We start from the raw sequence: 23,277 nt of genomic DNA, 5'->3' as shown, positions 1-23,277 counted from the left end.
AAACCATAGTTTGAAAAGATACACGCACCCCATGTTCACTGCAGCACTATTTACAATAGCCAAGACATGAAGCAACCTAAATGTCCATCGACAGAGGAATGGATAAAGAAGTTGTGGTACACATATATAATGGAATATTACTCAGCCATAAAAAAGAATGAAACAATGTCATTTGCAGCAACATAGACAGACCTAGAGATTATCATACTAAGTGAATATCATACTAAGTGAAATAAGGTCAGACAGAGAAAGACAAATATCATATGATATCATTTATATGTGGAATCTAGAAAGATGATACAAATGAACTTATTTACAAAACAAATAGAGGCTCACAGACTGTTGAAATGAGGATACAAATGAACTTATTTACAAAACAAATAGAGGCTCACAGACTGTTGAAATGAGGAGTCAGAACAATAGAAGCAGCCCAGGTTGCTAAATCATTGCATTGGAAACAGTTGCCCTGAAGAGTTGCCTGACCTACAGCAGACTTGGCATGAGTGGGAAATAAACCCCTATGTGCTGAGCTGCTGTGATTTGGGGTTGTTTATTACCACAGCATAGTCTAGTCTATCCTAATATCTCTAAAAGCCAATTTTTGTCAATAGTCAGAATTTCACAGAACCACCTTAGTATTAGAATGGTGGTTTATTAATTTATCCATGGTAATAACGCAATTGATGCAAAAACACTGGTTATCTACAGAACAACCTTCCCTACTCTTCCCCCCTCCCCTTTTTCTCTGACAGCCAAACTTCAGTATAACAGATGACACTGAGAGTTAGTGGTATCCTGGAGCTGTTTTAGGAGAGCTGCTTTGCAAGCTGGTTGATGTAACATTGTTACCTTGAAATTGGCCATGAAGAGAGTATTACACCCAAAAAAGTGGCAAAATGGTACACATTGGCCCCATTTCCCTCACCCTCATGCAGAGAGCTGGTTTTTGAACATTTAAACAGCACATAACTGACTATTTTCTTTTCCAGGTTCTTCTACAAATAGGAGATGGGCCTATGACCCAATATTCAACAATAAGACTTGAGGGAAAATTGGATATGGAACTTCAAGAAAGACTTCTCTCTCTATTAAAAATGAAACTGTATATATATCCAAAAGAAATGCATGCACATGATCACTAAAAGATATGTACTAGCATGTTCATTATAACACTCTTCACTGTAACCCAAAACTAGTTACCGTTCAAATGCTCATCAACAGAACAGACAACAAAATACTATAAGGCAATGATAATAACTTGCAACTGCACACAAAAAATGGCTGGGAATGTCACAAACATAATTAGTAAAAGAAGCCAACACAAGACATATTAGATGAGATTCCATTTAGATGAAAGTTCAAAACAGGAAAAATTAATCTGTGGTGTTAGAAATTTAAAATTATACAACTAGTTACACTTGGAGAAGGTAGTTATGGAAAAGAAACCTATGAGAGACTTCTTGGGTCTATTTATATTGTGTTTCTTGATCTGGGTGATGGTTCCCAGATGCATTCAGTTTGTGAGAATATATCAAACGTATGTATACTTAAAATATGTACATTTTTCTGTATGTATAATATACTTCTATAAAATGTTCTTTTTAATAAAGAAAGATAAGAGAAAGAAGAGACGAAAGAAAAGAGAAGAGGCTGACTTTCCTTCTCCTTCCTACATTAAGACATGTCTATGTGAGACCTGGATACCTAGACCCACGGCAGCCATCTCAACCAACACAGAGGGGAGCAGAGCTGGATCCCTGAGGACAAAGTTGAACCGCTGCACCAATCTTGTAAGTCCTCTGGATCTCTTGTTTTGGAAATAATAAATATCATTTTTGTTTGGCCTACGGTAGTCATGTCATCAAAATTATTCATTCTGATTTTGGATGGAGGCAGCCTTTGGTATTAAATGAAGAAAACAATCTGAATGTCAGGCTTGCAAAGCAGAATGATTAACCTATTCAATAGTTTTCAATACTGCATCAGATAATCAACAAGGTTGTCTTACTCCATCGGAACTGCTATAACAGAATACCGCAGACTGGGTGGCTTATCAATGACAGGATTTTGTTGCTCACAGTTCTGGAGGCTGGGAAGCCCAAGAATAAGGTGCCCTCATGGGTGCCTTTTTTGTGAGAATTCTCTTCCCGTTCATAAGCCAGCACCTTCTTGCAGTGTCCTCACATGGAGAAGGGGCTAGGGATCTCTATGGAGGCTCTCTTACAAAGGCAGTAACTCTGTTCAGGAGGGCTCCACCCTCATGATTAAAACACCTACCAAAGGCCCCACCTAGGATTTCAACATATGAAGTTTGGGGGGATACAAACATTCAGACTGTAGCAAAGGTTACCCTGGTCATTCTATTTATCAAATCAGGTCCCACAAGGACTCACCTATCTGCTCAAATGTCACCTCCTCAATAACAAAACTATTTACCTTTATTACTTATATATAAATATTATTTATATTTATTCTGTAATAACAGCATTTCTTCACTCCTGTCGCCTAGTTCTTCCTCTTGCCCTACTTTATTGTCATGAGCACACCTATATCTCTGGAATTAAATTCTCTGACTCTATGTTTCTCTTCTCGGACATGAGCTGTACATCAAAACAAACAGTAGAGAGACATTTTCCACCTCATTCAATGTGGACTCTATAGTGTCTAAAATTGAGTCTGGCAGAGTGTGGACAATCAATAAATGTTTTTTAAATAAATTAATAAAGAAGGAATGCAGATCTCCAGGCAATATTTAAGCTTTCCACCAAGTACCTATTGGCTCATTTTGGGTTTCCTTGTTCTCCTTTGTGTCCTACAGTCATGCCATGGTTTCCCTCTTTCTTCCTGCCGGATATGGGTGCCAGGCAGGTCTGGCGGCACTGGGGGATTTTCCTGTCCTACTGGCACTGGGATTCACCTATGTCACCTAGGTTTATTCTAAACATAGTCCGTGGGTTTTCAGTCTTGCTACCTCATTGTCCTCTTTTTGTAAGAGCATTTTAAAAAGATGATAAACGATGCCTCCCTAAACTGCTGACACCTTCCCAGAAATCCCTCTGTAATTTATCAACATTTTCAAAAATAACCCAATGACAAGCCTCCCTTTTAACACAGTAAGAAAACAGAGCTACAGCTTATTAGGACTGAACTTCTGACTAAGCAGAAGCACAGCAGAGCAAATCTAGCATGATTAACATTTCTTAGAGAAGTGACAATACAGGCACCCAGCAGAAACGAACAGGCGTTGAAGCAGGACACACTTCCAAGGATGTGGGGATGAGGCTTTCCTCTCTCATAATCGGAAGAGTGAATATTATCTGCAAAGTCTGTCCATGGAATAAAGCATGCCATCAAAATACAAGGCAGAGTTTATGCTAGTCCCGCGACATCCCTGCCAAGCTGCATAAGCACACAGGTGTCCCTGTGACAGGCGCTACCCCTCAGCCATCAGTACTAAAAATGTTTCTTTGCTGCCACTGCTGCAGGGTAAAGACTTTGACATAGTTTTCCAGATTTGGCTAAAGCTTTTCCCCTTCTTTTTTTACTTTCAATGAGGCTCTGAACTCTTCCCCTCAAAACTGAACCTGACAATTGCAAACCAAAGAGATTTAAGAGAACAAACGGGCTCCAAGCTTTCCTTCAAGGCCGTTAAACAGACTTCATGTGCCTTGAGTTCAGCTGTGGGCCAGAGAGAGCACATCCAAGGTACAGAGCAAATGGAAACATTTCCACAAAGGTAATGGAATGGAACAGCTTCACCTTTTCTCTAAATATTTGGCTGTGTTTCCTCTTCTTTTCATCTGTTTTAAACTCCCAAGCGGCCACTCCCCATGTGATGTGACCTCTGGTATTGAGATGAACTATTTCGAGAGGAAACAGCTTTTTTAAAAACTAAATATGGTATAAAGAAACCAGAAGTAGATGTGATCTGCACAAATGTGTGAATCATTCTACTGAGGAGATTTGCTCTCAAGGGGCAGAGAAAATGGGGTGATAGGTGGAGGGGCCGAAAGTCAAGAGAATTTCTTTTTTAGATGGAGAAAAATTAAGAGCACATGGATGTGATGCAGAAAGGCAACACTGATTCAGGGCAGAGGAAGGAGTTGCCAGAGCAGGCAAGAAAGGATGGCGCTCCACTTCGGAAGAGGAGGGCTTGAAAGTTCCTTCTGAGCAAAAGGAATGAAGGCAGAGACCATGGGTGAAGACGCCAGGTTGGTAATGTGATGGGGAAGGCGTGAGGGTGTTCTATTCCGATGGCTTCTTTTTTCTTCATGAAACAAGAAGCAAGAATAACAGCTACAAGTGGGAACGAGGCATAAGAGAGGAGAAGGTTTGAAATGGTTGCCTAAGAGAACAGGAGAGCGAATGGTCTTGGGAAAATCATCAGACTCGCCAGCAGCTCAAAGGACTCATGAGTGCTTTAGAATGGTCTAGAATGTCAAGGGAAACCAGCTACCATGATGGGTTTTCTCCAGCTGTGTTTAGCTGGGCGAGTGCAGGCAACGAGTAAGCAAAGAGTTGAATATAATCAGGTTTAGATTTTTGACAAGTGAATACAAAGAAAAGAGAAAGGGGCAATGTGTGCAAAGTATAGGCAAGAGAGGAATTATAATTATGGCAACTAGAATCTAAGCTGGCACGGGGCAGGGGAGGGTGGAAAATGAGGACAGGAAGGGGACAAGGGCTGGTGAAGAAGTGAGAGGAGTGATGGATTTCAGGTCACAGTGGGGCTAAAGAATTGTTGAGTTGAGGTACTACTGGGCACAAGGGCCCTCGAGAAGTTATCCTCACTGCCACAGGGGGCTCCAGTAGTAGGATAAATGGAGGAGCAAGTTGTCAACGATAGATAAACAGCAGAGACAGTCCCCCTATTGTTTAAGGCTGCTATGGGAACAGACAACTCAGACTAGAGCTGTCTTAAGGGAAAGATAAAACTGTCTAGTAAGGAAGAGATTAAAAAGGATTAGGAGAGGATGGAGGAGAGCTCCTAGGTATAAACATAGACCTGGGAACATCCCTTTCCTTTATGAGATTGTAGATGTAAGAAAGCAAGATATCCACAAGAAGGGAAAACATCCTTGAACAAATTTCTGGTGGCAGCCCCAGCAATGACCCACATCCAGGAGCCTTCCTGCCTCCTTTAAGATTCATAAAATCAAGGACTGTTATTGTTGGATTTCTAGCCGAACCCATTTTACAGATGAGTAACTAAGAATCAAAGAGGTGGGAGGATTTCCCAAAAGCCACACAGCTACAATGCTGACATTTTGACTCACTTTTTAAAAGGGAAGATTACTGTCTTCATGTCAGCTGAACCATATGAAATTGACATTTTATAGGTCAAAAGTGGTTGCAGGACTTCCCTGGTGGCGCAGTGGTTGAGAGTCCACGTGCCGATGCAGGGGACACGGGTTCGTGCCTTGGTCTGGGAAGATCCCACGTGCCGCGGAGCGGCTGGGCCCGTGAGCCATGGCTGCTGAGCCTGTGCGTCCAGAGCCTGTGCTCTGCAACGGGAGAGGTCACAGCAGTGAGAGGCCCACGTACCGCACACACACACACAAAAAAAGTGGTTGCATATTGCCACTTTCATGTTGTCAGCCTAATGCACGCTGGCATTCTTTCCATTATAGCAGAGTGTCAAGAATGATTTTCCTTTTTAAAAATAAAGTAGTGCTCACTTGGTTCCTTACTAACTCTCCAAATTTTATCAAGAAAATGTTTGCACAAAGCTCTGTGGAGTTAACAGTAAAGAATCTCCTAAAACTGAAGTTAAATTTAACCTCTAGTAAGAAAATGATAAAGAATCCAAAAGTAATGGGTAAGAGCAGCCATCCGGAGCTGTGACTAAGAGATTACTGTTGACCCTCAAATCTAAAGGTGACCTGGGAAAGGTATAATTGGATTATGTTTATAAATATAATGCTTATGGCTAAGGAATTACATTGTGTATTAGGAAAAGGAGAATGGTCAGCAAGGTGTCTATAAAAGGAAAAACAGAGTCAAATCCAAGAAAGAGTGTTTTGCAGGAGTCTCCACCCATCCCCATTAGAGGGATATGCCACCTCGGGGATGGGTGCCATTGGTCTACAAAGCTCAATGACACCAGCCAAGAAACTCATGTCATCACCTCTGAAAGCCACAATCTCTTTGTGAAGACAACCTGGGCTTCCCCCGGGATATGACCACAAAGAGAGGCTACCCGTGTCAGATCACACAGAGGTTGGAATTTCTGGTGGTTATGTTTCTCATCAAATATTCATACATCAGCTTTATTACTTTTCACACATCAGTCTCTGTTCTTGGGGAATGTGGTTAATGTGCATTGGTGTTTGAGACATAATGAAGCAGATGCACATCCCTGGGCCCATCAGCAGACTTTCCTCACCTGCCAAAGTATTCCTGCTCCTCTTGGCCTGAGGGTGGGTCAGGAGGAGGTTCTCAGCCTGTGTGCAAGGCAGGCTAGACAGGCCAGGGAGTTAACACCTTCATCCAAGAGTGACTCTCAACCAAGCAAACGTTGGTGGATAAATATCCTAACTTCCTCACCCCTCAGTGGGAAAACTGAGGCATACCCTGTACTGTCTCCCCAGGGGTCTTCAGGGAAAACTAAAACTGAGATAGATAAGTCAGCATGCTAAGAAATCAGATTCCTCGCCCTTCAAAACGAAATGAGGGCTATAGTGAATTCAACAAGGTATTTGGAAGGTCACCCATGATGATCTGTCTGGAAGATGATGTGGCTTTGCCCAAAGAACTACAACCTGCCCCAAAACTCATGCAAGACCACCGAACTGCACTCGAACAATAATAGAGACGCGGCTTTTCCTCACATTTTTCTCTCTAAACTCTACACGATAAGCATTAGACAGTACATGGGAGCCTGGTAAATGATTTCTTACTGTCTTCTCCCATTTGACACGTTTATAACTGGTTTCCTAGGAAAAGAGAAGCCCAAAGCCTGAATTACACATTGACTTGAAGTGGTTAGAAGTATATGAAAAGGAACATAGAAAGACAAGAACAAAGATAAAAGCAGGTAGTAAGCAAGGGCAAAGAGTGGTAAACAGCCAAGTTATCAATAGTAGACACCGGAAGTGACGAGAGACAGTGTTCTAGCAGCCACCATGGTAATAACAGACAGCAGAGTTGAGCCCTGAGCTGTCGGTGGCTAAGTGCTTTGCATACTTTAGTCTCACTATGACACTTTTTATTATTTTATTCTCACAATAACACTACTAAGTAGTTATTGTTGTTGTTCCATTTTGCAGGTGATGAAAACGAGGCTTGAGGTTAAGTCCAAGCTAAACCACTGGTAAGCAGCAGAGTTAGGACGTGTGCTGAGGCAGTCAGTCCTCAGCCCACGCTCTGTAGCTACTCTGTTCTATTGCTCTTTTCTCTGTGCTGGACAAAGCCAGGAAGAGTTATGTCTCAGAAGGTTATATTTTGAAGGAGTGAGCATAAGGAGGGAATAGGAGATCCACAAAGCAATGCCGGACATAGGGTCAGACCTGCTTATTCTGGCAAATGCTGAGACCACTACAGTACAAAGAAAGTATGAGTCTGGAAGTACCCAACAACTGGAGACCTGCCCTGGGGTGGAACCCATCACTCAGTGCAACACCTCATCTTCCCATGGGAACACTCCCCACTAGAAGAGCTTGGTGGGGAAGAGGCAACAGAGACAGTTCAACATTTCTCTTGAGAAACTAAGGCAAAAGCTGTGACTGGAGAAAATGCGAGCATGCACATAAGTAGGATACCACATCACACCTACTGAAAGTGAAATGACAATCAACATCAACTGTTAGGGAGGATGTGGAGCAACTGGACATCTCCTACATTGCTAGTGGGAGTATAAAATGGTACAACCACTTTCAAAAATGGCCTGGCCTTTCCTTATAAGATTAAACACTAACCTTACTACCCAGCAATTACACTGCTCAGTGTTTACCCCGAAGAAACAAAAGATGCCCCAAACTGTTCACAGATGTTTTATTAACAATAGCCAAAACTCAGAAACAACCTAAATGTTCAACCGATGAATGGATAAACAAATTGTGGTATGTCCACACACTGGATATGACTCAAAGAAAAAAGGAAGGAACTACTGATAATATACAACAGTGGACCTCAGAGGCATAGTAATAGGCATGACAGTACATACTTTCTAGAACAGACTAAACTAATGATGACAGAAATCACGTCAGTGGTTGCCTTGGAGGGCTGGTGAATGACTAGAAAGGGACATAAAGAATATTTTCAGGTGATACAAATGTTCTATCTTGATTGGGGTGTGGGTTATATATACCTGTACATTTGTGAAAACTCATAGAACTGTAAAACTTAGATATCTGCTTTTCCTTAATGGAAATTACACCTAAAAAATTCTTTTTTGAGAGGAAAAAAAAATAACTGCATCAGTAGACTCACTCATATGTTATTAAGTTTAAGGACAGCTGGAGGAAGTCTTTGTTGCAGTTTGTGATTCAAGTAACTGTTATTTCCCACAGGAATAAATGTCATAACTACAGAGGAATCCTTCGGTTTTCCTTCAAGTACAAAGTATTATCACATTCATTTCTTTTAGACAAAATACTGGGTCTAAATTGCAGTGGGTCTCCCTACACTAACAAATTGTGTTTCCATCTGACACATCTGTTAATTTTCCCCTCTATGCACATATTATAATTCTCTTGGGAGGACCTAATAGGTAGAGATTATGCATCAGTGCCAAAGTTCCTCCAATCTGATATAAACTGATTTCTCTTTAAAAACTGAACAAGTAATTCATCATAAGAAGAGTTAAATTTTTGACATCACAGAGTAAAGAAATGATTATCATTGAAGGTGTTGGAAAAAGTAGAAAGAAGGGGAAAAAATCAGGTACACTAAAATTCAAATGCTTACTTTGTGACGAACACTGGAGAAAATGCTTTGCATATGCAATCTCATTAATCCTCAGAGCACCCCTGCCAAGCAGGTGTTACTATAACACAGGTGACAGAAGGAAACTGAGCCTCCTAGAAATTAATGTGCCTGAAGTTCAGAGCTAGTATGCTATACTCTAGGTCTAGATTACTCCACGGCCTACATTTTTGTTGCCTAAGAGGATATCCATCCATTTATACATTAAACAGATGTTTATCCAAGTGCCCACTGTTCCAGGTATTAAGAACATAACTGTCAGTAGCAACCCATTCCCTGCACTGTTGGAGCTTGTATTCTCTTTGGGAATGTGGTGGTTTTAACTTATGTCCCCAGATTCTTTGAAGCTCTTTTCAATAACTGGTGCTTAATTTCCCCTCCCCTGCATGTGGACTAGACTTACTGACTTATTAGTAACAAATAGAATAAGTTAGAAGTGGTGTGTCACTCCTGAAAGTAGGTCTTAACAGACTATGGCTGTCTCTTTTGGATCACTGGCTCTGGGGAAAGTCAGTGGCCTGTGGTGAGAACACTCAATCAGCCGTGTGGAGAGACCCATGTTGTGAGGAACTGAGGCCTCCTGCCAACAGCCATGGGAGTGAGCTTGAAAGTAGACCCCCTAACCTCAGTCATACCCTCCAGAAGAGACTGTAGCCCTGATCAATACCCTGACTACAACCTGATGAGAGAACCTGAGCTAGAGGCATCCAGTTAAGTTTCTCCTGAATTCCTGATCCATAGAAACTATGAGTTAAACATTTATTGTTTTTAGCCAGTAAACATAGAGGTAATTGGTCACACAGCAATATAACGTATAAAGATGTGCTGGGAAGAATCAAAGAATTAAAAGAAATAGAAAAGTGCTTGTGTTGTTTTAGGTAGGGTGGACACAGAAGGCATCTCTGTGGGTTTACTATTTCACGTGAGACACGAAGATGGAGAAAAGAGAAGTGTTTGCTGGGTTGGGGAGCATGAAGTTAGCTGGCTCCCTTGACAAGATCAGTTACAGTAAATGGTGGAAACCAAGACCCAGTTAGTATAACCCAGAGAGTAAATGGATAGAAAGAGGTAGAGGCATTATTTTTATGTGTCTTCCTAAAATCCTAGCTAGAGGAACAGAAATGCAAGGGAAGCTAGCATGGGATATGACAGGGTCATTGATGGTGATGGTGTTTTGTCATCGTTGCCCATTTGAGATGGGAGGTATTCGTATGAGCATGTATGATGAGAAAAATCCAGTGAAAGGAGATGACCAAGCTGAGGATGGGCAATCTGGGCACAAATACAGGGATCAGATAGGAATAATATTTCCTGCATCGGGGTAAGAAAGGCTCGGGTAGGCAGAGATGTTTATGTGAAGCTCTGTGGGTATGAAGATGAGCAAGTTTCTGGCTAGATTTATTGAGGTAAAATTCCTTTTAAGATGTACGTTAATTTTTAATTATACAATTATTACCTAAAATACTAACCACAAGAACCCTAAATGTGTTAGTATTCATTTTTAATATACTGCTTTGGGGTTTTGTATCTTAATACCTCAGGTTCATAATCATGATAAGTTAAACACAAGTTCTCCAATGTTATCTTTTCATACCTTTATATTTTTGTTGTTTTGAATTTTTCACATTTAGTTCTTTAACCTGACCAACTTATTTTAGTATACATAATGAAGCACAGATAATCTTCTACATGGATATTCAGTTTTCCCACTTACTGGATTGTTCACTGTCTCTACACTAATTGGAAATGATACCTCTACTAAATTCTCATATAAACATGAGTCTACTTTTAGACTGACAATTCCTTCCACTGATATATTGGTCTATTTCTGTGTCTAGACCATACTCTTTTTCTATTATGAAATATAAAATACACACAAAAAGGGCATTCATTACACACATACGGTTTAATGAATAGTTATAAAGTAAATTCTCAGGTAACCATTCAAGTTCAGATAGGCAACATTAGGAGTCCCTGTAAGCCCTCCAAATGTCCCTTCCTATTTATAACTTTTCTCTCCTCTACATGTAACCATTATCCTGAATACACACACACACGCACAAGTACACACGTATACACGCATATATGTGTGTATGTATATATGTATACACACATACACATTCATAGATATATATCCATAAACAATACAGTTTAATTTTCTTATACCTCCCTTTTAAAATTATTATAGTAAATTTTGATATCTGCCTGTGTTAATTCTCTTCACTACTACTTTTTATCCCACATTTTTTCCCATTGTTTGGGGAATGTTCTTTTCCAGATATGTTCTGGAATCAGATTTGATAGTTCACAGAATTACATTAGCATTTCGGCTGGTATTACATTAAATTAATAAATTATAATTCTTACCATCAGTTCTAAGAACTTGACATTAGTGAAGGGAGACATTGGAAAGTCCCTACTTTATATATATTCACACCTTATAATATTTTCTTTATATATGTGTAGATATTTCATTTTTACATATTTTCTTTTAATTATATTTACACCAGATTTAATACTGCAGGTGAAATTAATAGTAGCCCCTTAAAGCCATGTCGTTATTACAACTAAAAACACATAAGATTATCTACTAAAGACCTTTGTTTCCAATTAGCAGCAAAGGGCAAATGTATTCATGCATCCTTACCCAAAATAATTATTATAATAATCATATGCTCTTTACTAATAGCCCAAAGCACACAAAAAGCATGAATTCTGAATACATAAAAGAATTTGTACTCGATATCCATTCCAATACGTATATTCTACAGTAAAATGCATGTTTCCACATACTAAACTAGACTTCCAACTCTCAATAGCAACATTTGTAAGAGAATCTCTCGTGGGACTACTGACATAACCAGGTACATTTTCTGCATGGTCTGGAGATCAAGCCATTGAAATACTAACAATGACTTTTCTGGGTTTGTGGGGAAAATGTAGCTCCTAGTGAGTTTCTATTAGCATGGGGCAAAATCAGATGAAAAAATACACATTAAATAACTCTTCTAGAACCCTCTTCACCTCTGGTTCACTTTCTCCAAGCACTAAATCAGATTAGGAAAATTATATCAGAAAGAAATAGGACATATAAAGTACAATTTAGAAAGGCCAATATTTACTCTAGAAAATAGCTCACTTGATGCTTCTTCAGCTCTGATATTCAAAGTAAAGTTAATTCATTCTGCCTCTAACTTTACTTCCAATTTGAATCTAAAATAATATTTTCTCAATCAAAAGCAAAATGTTATCTAGGTCCTGAGGGATGCTGAGATGTTTATGCTATACACGTCATGAAATAAAATTGGGCATATGCCATCAACACATCTACATTCATTTAGAAATGCATATTTGTATTAGTGCTAATCTGTATTTTTAATGTTAGACAAACTAATTTCTGTATTTAGGTAAAAAAAAATATGTACCACTACACATCTTGGTTATTTTCTTCCCACACCCATTATATTATTTAGTTTACACATACCTCTTTGGAGACTGATAGTCTAAGCCATACAATCACTGAATATTAGCTTTCTCTGAACAAGCCTTTTCACACGCTATAACCATTTGAATGTTAAGCAGATAGAGACTGAACTTCCTTTGAGTGTATGCCGTCCATAAATCATGTACTTTAAAGGTTATAATCACACAGTACGTCATAACTTAGTCTTCTCATACATCATCAAAACGCTAACATGCTTGTTCCTTTACTTATCTTGCTATTATGATGATGATGATTTTTCTTTTATTGACAGAGGTCTCAGACTTTGTGTCTTTTTTCATGAAATGACCATGCCTAACAGTGCATCCTCAGGAATAAAGGTAAGAATTGAAATGGACAATGTAAAGTCCTCTTTTAAATTGGCAGCCATCACTGATACTTACAAATATAGCTGTATAGTACCGGGCAAATGAAATGCCTTCTTTCCAGATTATTAAATCTTAATGGACTACATTTCTAAACAGAGTACATCACTGTCTCAATTTTGGATTTTAGGGACAGAATTGGGTGAGCCTGGGAGAAAGGTGCACATCATCCTTCATGAATTTACCAGTGATAGAAAGGACAACTGTCTAAAATAAGGTATAAAAAAATGAAGGGAGAAATTTCAGAAAAGCTAGTCTGGGTCAAGTGTAAATAAGACAGCTCCCCCAAAGAAGATTCTCTTGAGAGTGGGAATTAAGAGGATGCTGTCTTTCTTGTTATGAAGACTGGAGGAGCAAGTAAGTTATAACAGGTATCACAGATACCATGTACTACATTTCCTTAAATCAGGATGCTGTAGTTAAGTAGTATCAAGGTTAGACCTCTTTCCCAACACCAAGAATCTCATGCCCAACGGCCTCCTCGGCATCATTTGGATCACTTGCCATCAGCTAACAGACAACGCAAAGTCAACATGTCTGAACCTGGACTCCTGATCTTCTCTCCCAAACTAGTTCTATCCATAGCTGTCCTCACTGAGGTGGGGGCAACTCCTTCCTTTCAGCTTCTTGTGTCAAGAACCTTGGCACTATCCTTGACCCTTTCCTTCTCTCACACCAACATCTAGTTGCTCGAGGAAGATAGAGTCCCTTGGCCCTAGCTTCCTAGTAGACATCCAGATTCCAACTACTTCTCACTTCCTCCGTGTGTTCTGAGCCACCATCCTCTGCCCCCCAGATCAATGTAAAATCTCGGAACAGGTCTCTTAGTCTCTCCCTTTGTCCCTATGTAGTCTGTTATCAGTCATCAGTCAGAATAAATTGAAAACAAGAAAAAAATGCCAATCAAGTCATGCAAATTTCTGCTCAGAACCCTGCATGGGCCCCATATGTCACTCAGTGAAAGTCTAAGTCTTTACAATGACCTTCAGAACCTTCCATGACTTACTGCCCACTCCACTCCACCCCTCCCCCAATTCTCTCTCTGAGACCATCTCCTATTACTCTTCCCCCTGCTCAGCCACTGTTCCTTCCTGATGGTCTCCATAGATGTCAGATGCACTCATGCCTTTGTAATATCTATTCCCTCTTCCTGGAAAATTCTTCCTCCAGATATTCCCTCCCTCACCTCTTTCTAGTTTTTCTCTGACCTCATCTTCTCAATGATGCCCACCCTTACCATCTTATTTAACACTGCATCTCTCCCTTCCCCCACCCTACTCCACCCCAGCTCACCTAACGCCTCTTATCCTGTTCTCATTTGCAAAGCTCTTACCACCTTCTAATACACTTCACTGAATTTCAGACACCATCAATTGTGAATCATACCATCATCCTGATATGACACATAAAACTATGACATGCCATTGATTATAAGATACATCTTGATTTCAGGGATGTTAAAATGTGATTCTTCCCCGGGAACTCTGCGTCAGGCATTGTGGATTCAGTAATAAAAGAAACAGCATCTGCTCTCAAGTGGAACTTTCAGTCCAGTTGGAAGCCTGACTATAAATCAGAAATTGAATTACAGCGTGCTAACTGCTGTGATGACTACAAAGTCTCAAAGGAGGCCCCCAGTCATCAAACACAAAGCTAAAGAGAGGGTACGCATGGTTGTCTACTTTTTTTGGCCAACCTGTGGAAATGAGACAGATAATAAATAGTACTGACATGAGAGGCACCAAGTAATATATCCAACAAAATATCATTTTATATATGTATGTGTGTGTGTGTATATATATGTCATACATATATGACAACCTAAATCAAGCCTAAATTTATTAACCCTGGGACTCAATTTTTAATTTACAATACAATGTTACAACTCTCTGTAAAAAAGAAAAGCTAGAAGCATTCTGTCAGCTGGGTCTCATTTAACATGACGCTCTCAAAGATCCTGAAGGCCAAAAGAGCTTTCATCTCCTTGTTTAATAGGTTTAATCATGCTAAGAATCTTCCATCTGTAAAATTCTTCTAACTATGCCAATTGCCGTTCAATGCATGAATCAAACTACGATGTAAGACTTTGGCAAGTATAGGGTATATCAATCAACAACAATTCTACAATAAATCATAATTTAAGTCCCACAAAAAGGTAAAAAATAAAACTAAATAGCAGATGCCAGTGTCCTCTATAATGACACAACCAACCACAGGAATCACAGACAAGGCCAAAAATATAGATAGTGCAGGTTTTTACTGGTTTAAACTTTAATGAAAAGGACTATTCCTGATATCCTGTTGTACTTCTACATTATGACACAGAAGCTTGTTTAATTTTTTGCTTTGGGGCTGCCACTGCTGAGATACAGGATTGGGGATTGGAGAGTAGCTTCCAAGATGAGAGGTGGGTGGAAAATAAATCCAGTTTTGGATATATTTTTAAGCTATCACCCAGATGGAGACATCCAACACAAGTTGGAAATATGGCTTTGATGCTCAGGGGAGAGGTTGGAGCTGGAGACATAGATTTGGTGATCAACACTGTAGAGAGCACCGTGAGAGCCATCAGGCTATATACAATTATAGAGGGAGAGAGTAACCTATCTCAAAAAGAGTGAAGAAAACCACAAAGTGATGGTGAGGGGAAAGAGAGTTAAGAAGGAAGGCAGTGATGGAGAAACCTGAGTGGTCAGGTGGATTGAGGATTAAAATGATTTTGTTGGATTTTTAGGTTATTTTTTCACATTTGCTAAGAACTCTGACATTGGGCTTGCAGATGGAGTTCTGGAAGGAAGAATGAGAAAAAAAAGCCTTGTCCTAGGCTGGAGAGAGAATGTGAGAAAACAGGATCATATTAAGATCTTTGGAAGAAAAGGGGTAGAGAGGGCAGTTGCTGGAGGAGAAAGGCAAGTAGTACTTGATAGAGTTTGTGGGTTGAGGACAAGAAGGTAAGAAAGAGAAACACTGAATACACCAGCAAAATATAGGGCTCATCTGGAGCTGCCAAATCCTAGATCAGGTGAAGTATATCACATCAAAGGCTCATGGTTTGCAGGAGGTTGATGTTATTAATATATGAGCCTCAGGGAGCAGAGAAGTCAATCACAGATGGGCTGCCTTCTCTGTGAAGTAGAAGGCAGGATCACATGGAAGAAACAAGAAGGAGCCTAACAGACATGCAGCCACCACTGATTAGAGTTTCCCAGTCCTCCTTACCTAAACTCTCTTACACTTACAAATGAATAAAGGAATAGATTGATCAAATGCATGTTAAATTGAACTAAATGTAGTTCAGCTTCAAATGAACATTTTCTTTATTTTAATTTCAGTAAGTCTTCATATTATGCTAGATTCACTTTAACTTTCATTGTATCTTCTGGCTTTCAAAACACATAAACTTATACCTTTAACTAAATATCATAATCCCTAGATATTTCTGCAGTCTGTTTCCTACGATCATTATGAGCATTCCTGACATTAATAAAGTATTCTAGGAAAGGATGTAAAAAATTATTCCATAATTAAACAGATTGAATCCATTTTTCTCCTCCAAGTTGGAAAATTAACATATAACCATGTTTATATTATTTAAATTATCACTGTGCCTTAGGATACTCACGTACTATTTCTATGAGTACAACAATAAATGCAAACCAACAAAAGTTTGGTGATGAGTGACAGTGAGCAAAGAATTTCAATGTTACAGCTTCAAAGTGGCTGTGATAAAATGTGCTTGTTCAGCTGAATCACAGCATCTGTTTTGTCAACTTCTCAAGTTTATCAAATTCTTTTCTAGCCTCTCCATTTCCCTCTGAGTATATCTCCTTGGAAAAGTACCAAGTCTCCGAGTAAAAAAGACTGTTCTCTCCAGATATGGAAATGCTGAAAATGTTTCATTTTATAAAGAATTGCTCCAAGACTAGGATGACATAAAATTAATATCTTAACAGGAAAAAAAAGAAGTCCAAGGAGTAGCAGAGGAAAGTGTTTGAATCAGCAAAAACTTTCTGATAGTAACTTTGAAAAAGCTGGCTATCAAGAAAACTCTGGTTAATACGGTCATGTGTTGCTGCTTGCAAGCGTTATGTCCAGTAGGGCAACACAACACCAAAATAATTACTGGAGAAAGTAGCACATCTGTAGCTCATGTCAAAATGTCCAAAGGGCAACTCATGGGGCAGTCTACAGGTCAGAAAGAACGGTGTCCTGAAATGGACTGACCCACCCAGCCTGCCTCTCAGTCACAGCGGTCCAGAGAACTTCGCCCCGCCCATCTGTCCATCCTCCATTCTTAGTGCATAGGCCTTTGTCATGATGCTTGTCATGTCATGATTGAAAGATTGCTGACCATGGGACCATGGCCCCATTCCAGCAGGATGAAGAAAAGAGACAGCAAAAGACAGAAAGATTAGGGGGTAAGCCCAGTGAGTCTACCCATTTATAAAAGGCTTTTCCAGAAGTCCATTCAACGTACAGATGACTGTGCCTCACTGGATGGGAAGCTGAAAAGTTGGATCTTTCCAACTTTGATGGAAAAGGAAGGCAAGGGAGAAGTATCAATAGATTGTGACTGACTTAGAGTACCTAGCCCACAGTACCTTCCAGATGGGACACAGTAAGTGCTCGATGAATGTTTACTATTGTGCAATAATCCATACCCTCCATATGACATAAACATGCCATGTCCGTCCTAACTCTAGCCTCATCTCACTTTGTGTCTTGCTTCCATGGTCCAGTGGAGCAAACTTTCCCCTCTGTTGAAACCCTACTCCTTTATTAAGAAAAAAATCTTAAAATTGCAATGTCACACACACATAGAGAAGGACACAAAATGTTAAGTGTACAACCTATTTAATTTTGATAAACTAAGCACAATCCTGTAAGAAGAAACAGAACATTGCCAAAGACACAGAAGCTCATTACTTTTATATTATACCGTTAACTATACTCCAAGATATGCCTATATAATCAAAATGTGGATAAGAGGACTTAGTAATCTATTTTATGAACAAGAAATGCCTGGTAGAAATCAGAGAGACCTGGATTTTCAAAATACAGAATATGTTTCTTTTTCTTTTCTTTTTCTTTTTTTTTTTTTTTTTTTTTTGTCTTATAGGATTCATACTGGCCATTTGGAAAGTGTCACAAAAGAGTGTCCTGTTGGGAGTCCACCATACTGCCAGTAAGACAGCTAAAGACAGGTTCTAGAAATCCCAAATGAATTTAAGCTGCACTGCTCTGTGGATTTTACACAGGTTTAAATATGGGTGTACTTAAGTGCTTCCGAATAACACATGGTACAGCTGCTAAAAATAGCAAGAATAGATTATTCTTCCCTAAATTTATATTTAAGTCAAAAGAAAAGAGCACTGATGGAGCCACAGTGTTGGCTTAGCTTTATTAACAATGACTTACATAACACATCAAATTCACACACATCACCATCCTTTACTCTCACCTTAAGTATGACGTGACCCATTCTACAGATAGGAAAAATAAGGCAGAGAGAAGAAAGGTACTTGCCTGGTTTCATAAACAGCAAGCATGATCCCACCTTCAGGCCCTTGCACTGGCTGTACCCTCTGCCTGGAATGCTGGTCCCCTAGATTTCCACAGGGTGCTCCCTTGCCCTTCAAATCTCTGCTCTTTACTTCTAATCCAAAGTACAGCTTCCATTTTCCCTAATCATTCCCTAGACTTACTGATTTTCAATTTTGGAGAGGTAGGAGAATTGAAGGATGAGAATGGTCCCTTGGGCAAGTTACTTAGTCTCTCTAAGTCTCAATTTCTTATTTATGAAATAGAAGAACTGATACCTACTCTGGATGGTTATGGAAAGGATCTGGATATATATGAAAGAGAAAGATTATGTTTGTGTGTGTACATTTACCGTGGTGTGCTGGTAAATGTTTAACAACTGGCTCTCAAAAAAAAGTTCCTGATGTTGCTACATGCAGATTTGGGAATGGATGGGCAGAAAACACACCATTATATAGTATTTCCCCCATACATACAATAGAGGTAACTAACCACAAGAGCGTAGATAATAGTAAAATGTAGTAAGTAATGAGTAAGCGGTGGGTTTTGAGTGTTTATTACTTTTTCACATAAAATGTGTTTAATTGTACATTTACATAATGTCATTTTTAATAATGGCTGAAAGTGAGTTCACTCTAAAACACTGCTCTGCGTGAGGGGTGGGAGTGGAGTGGGGGGAGTAATACACAAACCAAAGCCAGTGCTATTTACAGGAAAGAAAAACTAAAATATTTGTTTTCTCTAAGCAGACATAAATTAAAGGAAGCACTGACTTCATCAAATGTGATCTTATATCACTGATGCCTCACAGCAGGTTTAATCATGGGGAAGTGGCAGCTACTTCCGTGCTAATGCACAGCAACTCTGAGACATATTAAACTGAGAATTACAGGGAAACTCAACCAAGGAACCGCAGAAATTGTGTCCCCAACCAAAAGGCAGAGTTCTATCCCTGATGAGCATTTTGTCACAATAGATGCCGGTTTCTAGACTGAAACAGATTTCCATAAAGTTTGTCAGGGCACATCCTCAAGTCATTACAGACCCAGACAAGCTTTAAATCGGGCTCAGGGTGAATTCCCTCCAGCATCACCACCCAAATTCTAAATGTCAACCAACTTCAGCTGTGGTAAAATTCCAGTTCAGTTGGGGGATGTGATCAAAGCAGGGGAGAGAAACACCATAGAGTTGGCCTCAACGTGAGATTTAAAAGAAGTTTCCGTCCACTATTAAAGGTACTGCTGCGCAGGTGCAGCGCAGAGATAAACCTGGTTCCCGCTTTGCAAAAAACACAAAAGGCATCATAGGAAGTGCCCTGCCCGTTCCTGTTCTCTGCTCCTATCCAATCCACTGTTATGCTTTCACCCATGCTGAAATTAGATACAGTCAGCCTTCCACATGTGCGGTTCTGTATCTGCAAATTCAACAAACCATGGATCAAAACTATTCAGAAAAAAATTCCAGAAAGTTCCAAAAAGCAAACCTTGTATTTGCCACATGCTGGCAACTATTTACACATTATTTACATTGTGTTAGGTATTCTAACTATCTAGTGATGTTTTAAAGTAAGCAGGAAGATGTGTGTAGGTTATAGGAAAATACTACACTGTTCTATATGCGACTTGAGCATCCTCGATTTTGGTATCTGCAGGAGGTCCTGGAACCAATCCCCCATGGATACTGAAGGATGACTATATTGGGGCCAATTTATGCCTAACCCCATCCATCACTGAAAGTCCTTCCTGATATGTTACATATTAAAGAGGTTCCAAGATCCGGCTTAATCCCAGCATTATCCTATCATCACAAAGCAGAGAGAAGACAGTTAAACCCAAGGGGTAAAACGTACCTTGAGCCAGGTAGCAAGGGAACACACACAGCCATGCAGGTAAACCCCAGGTCTTAGAGCTTTCAACAACCAATCACAAAGTAAGGATGCAGAAGGATATACAGGTGAACAAAGATCCAGGCCCCGTCTTCAGATCTCTCGGTCTACTCACTGAGATGCCCCTAATACAATGTGGCCTCTGGAATTGAACCTACTACAATAAGGCCACTGGAAGGCCTTAAAAGCATTAGTAGTTGAGCTGCAGTAGAGTTCACAGTACGCATTTTGGGCTGAATGAATCAATTATTTGTAGAAGTATGTTCCAGTTCGCCTGCAGTCACACCCTGGGTACTTCTGAACATTTCTATAAGATGTCTTCTGCTGTCTTTCTTCTTTATGGAACACTCTATGTGACAGCAGTTCTGCCTTATTCAAAACCCTTAGTCCAAGCAGGTGTCATTTTTGCTTCATCTTGCTGCCAGGCTTCATTTCTTGGGGAACAGATGGCTATCAAACTGCTCTTGCCTTCAGAATACATACCAGATGCCCTCACAGATCAAAAAGAAAATCTAGGCTCTTCAAGGTGTGAGCACTTAAACTCTAAGCTTAAAACTCACTTAACTTTCAAGTCTTCCAATAGGAAGAAAAAAGTTTCCATTAAGCCATTCCATTGTTTTTCCTAAAACCTGGCTTATATAAAGTTTTTACTTTTGCCATCATTAGGAAGTAGTATTAAAGGTGACTTCAAAAACACCACAAGCTAGACCCTGCACAGACTGTGAAGGGTTCACTGTATTCAGTAGATGCTGCTGGCACTGTGCCATATACAGTGGTATAAATACAGGGAAGACCAGGATTTCTTGGGGAGAACCAGGCAACTGTCTTCTGAATTTCTTATTGAGGCTCCAGGAGAGGCTGAAATAAAGCGACTCCTCTCCCTTAACCTCCAGAGACTGTTACAAAGTCACTCTGGAGGACTTTAGGGGCTAGCATCAGCCCAAAATTGTCCCAGGAAAAATACCAGCAAGACTGAATGGCTCGTTTCCCCATAACCCTAACCACATGAATTCGCAAAAAGATACTGGTGCAAATGGGTGGGGGGAGGTCTCTGCATACCTAAGATACAAGCAAATGAATACACATCAGCTTGAATAAGTTTAGGAAGGAGCTGTCAGAGAATTTAACTTAAGGAACTTCTTCCTCAGCATAGCTCTCTACTGGAGCTTCCAAATGGCTTGCCCATGACAGCTAAAAGAGCCTGCCTCATGCTAAAGCAGAGTAAACTGTACCCCGAAACTTCCTCTACCACTTATGTTGTTGGGTTTGAAATTCCTGCAACCAACTGCTTTGGCTCAAGGCTTTGGGGACCAAGGTGAAGATACAAACCATGCCACACCATTAAGCTGTGGCATCTTATACAGAACCAATGTGTTTGCCTATCACAGAGCAAATAGTGCAAAAGGGGCCCCGGGAAACAGAGGCTTTTATTTTTTATTTTATTTATTTATTTATTTATTTTGCGGTACGCGGGCCTCTCACTGCTGTGGCCCCTCCCGTTGCGGAGCACAGGCTCCGGACGTGCAGGCTCAGCGGCCATGGCTCACGGGCCCAGCCACTCCGTGGCATGTGGGATCCTCCCGGACCAGGGAACGAACCCGTGTCCCCTGCATCAGCAGGCGGACTCTCAACCACTGCGCCACTAGGAAAGCCCCAAGGCTTTTATTTTGAGGTGAAGCGTGGGCAGAGGAAGAAAGGGGAGAGACAAACCATTTCCAAGACACGAGGGAGTAGGAGGCAGAAGGCTTGTGTTGGAGTGTTACCTAAGGGAGCATGGTCGCTACAATAAGCCACTGATGAAGACTTCTAGTATCGTATAGTCTGATCTTGGAACAAGGATGAGGAAAGGGGGAGAGAGTACCTCTCCGAATTTAGAGTTGGTCTCAAGTCCAATCAAGGCTAAGAGAAAAATGGAAAAAATTAATGTGTGAACGCTTAACAGAATAGAGTTAAGAATAGAGTCACCATCTATGGCTACCGCTGAGCGGCAGCTTCTGATTGGATGCATGTTGCGGCAGAGGTAAAGTGATGAGCCAGAGGCACTAACATGGTCCATTTCTTTTTTGTTTGTTTGTTTGTTTTGTTTTGTTTGTTTTTGCGGTACGCGGGCCTCTCACTGCTGTGGCCTCTCCCGTTGCGGAGCACAGGCTCCGGACGCGCAGGCCCAGCGGCCATGGCCCACGGGCCCAGCCGCTCCGCGGCACGTGGGATCCTCCCGGACTGGGGCACAAACCCACGCCCCCCGCATCGGCAGGCGGACTCCCAACAACTGTGCCACCAGGGAAGCCCGGTCCATTTCTTTTTATCAACTGAGTTCTTGGTTCTCTCCAAAATCCCATCTGGTCATCACTCCACTTATCCTCCCCTTTACCATCAAGCTCCACGGGAACACAGCTTTCTCTGGGGATAGCTCATTCTAGATCATCCACTCCCACTGCCCTTTGATACTTCTCCTCCAGTAGGGGCGATTTTGATTCCCTATTTACCACAAGCAGTGGGATCTGGTCTTCATCTTTCCTGGCCTCTCAGCAGCACTGGAAACCGCGGGCTGCATTTGCTGTCTCCCACACCCTACTTTCTCCAGAGATTTTCTCCTCCCTCATAGACATCAATTTTCAGGCATGTTACAAGATAGTGGAGTCCAATATTCAGCATCATTCTCTCTACTTTTTCTCACTGTATTGTGCCTACCCACCGCTGTTAGCCACAACTCCTTTGAAGATGACTTTAAAACCTTAACTGTTAGGCCAGACCTCACCAAGCCCTAGACAGATACCACAAATTCCCTGCGTGCATGTCGACCTGAACCACTGAGAGCAGCAAGGCATTTGGGGGGTGGGCTGAACAGGCGCACACAACCCACCGATCCGTTTTTAAAAAGTATTTTAAGGGCTTCCCTGGTGGTGCAGTGGTTGAGGGTCTGCCTGCCGATGCAGGGGACACGGGTTCGTGCCCCGGTCCGGGAAGATCCCACATGCCGCGGAGTGGCTGGGCCCGTGAGCCATGGCCGCTGAGCCTGCGCACCTGGAGCCTGTGCGCCGCAACGGGAGAGGCCACGA

The sequence above is a fragment of the Aethalodelphis obliquidens genome, unplaced genomic scaffold (assembly GCF_003676395.1).
Source record: "Aethalodelphis obliquidens isolate GAN/ISIS:26980383/991018 unplaced genomic scaffold, ASM367639v1 scaffold18, whole genome shotgun sequence".
NCBI classification, from domain to species: domain Eukaryota; kingdom Metazoa; phylum Chordata; class Mammalia; order Artiodactyla; family Delphinidae; genus Aethalodelphis; species Aethalodelphis obliquidens.
Note: the sequence above shows the minus strand (reverse complement) of the source record.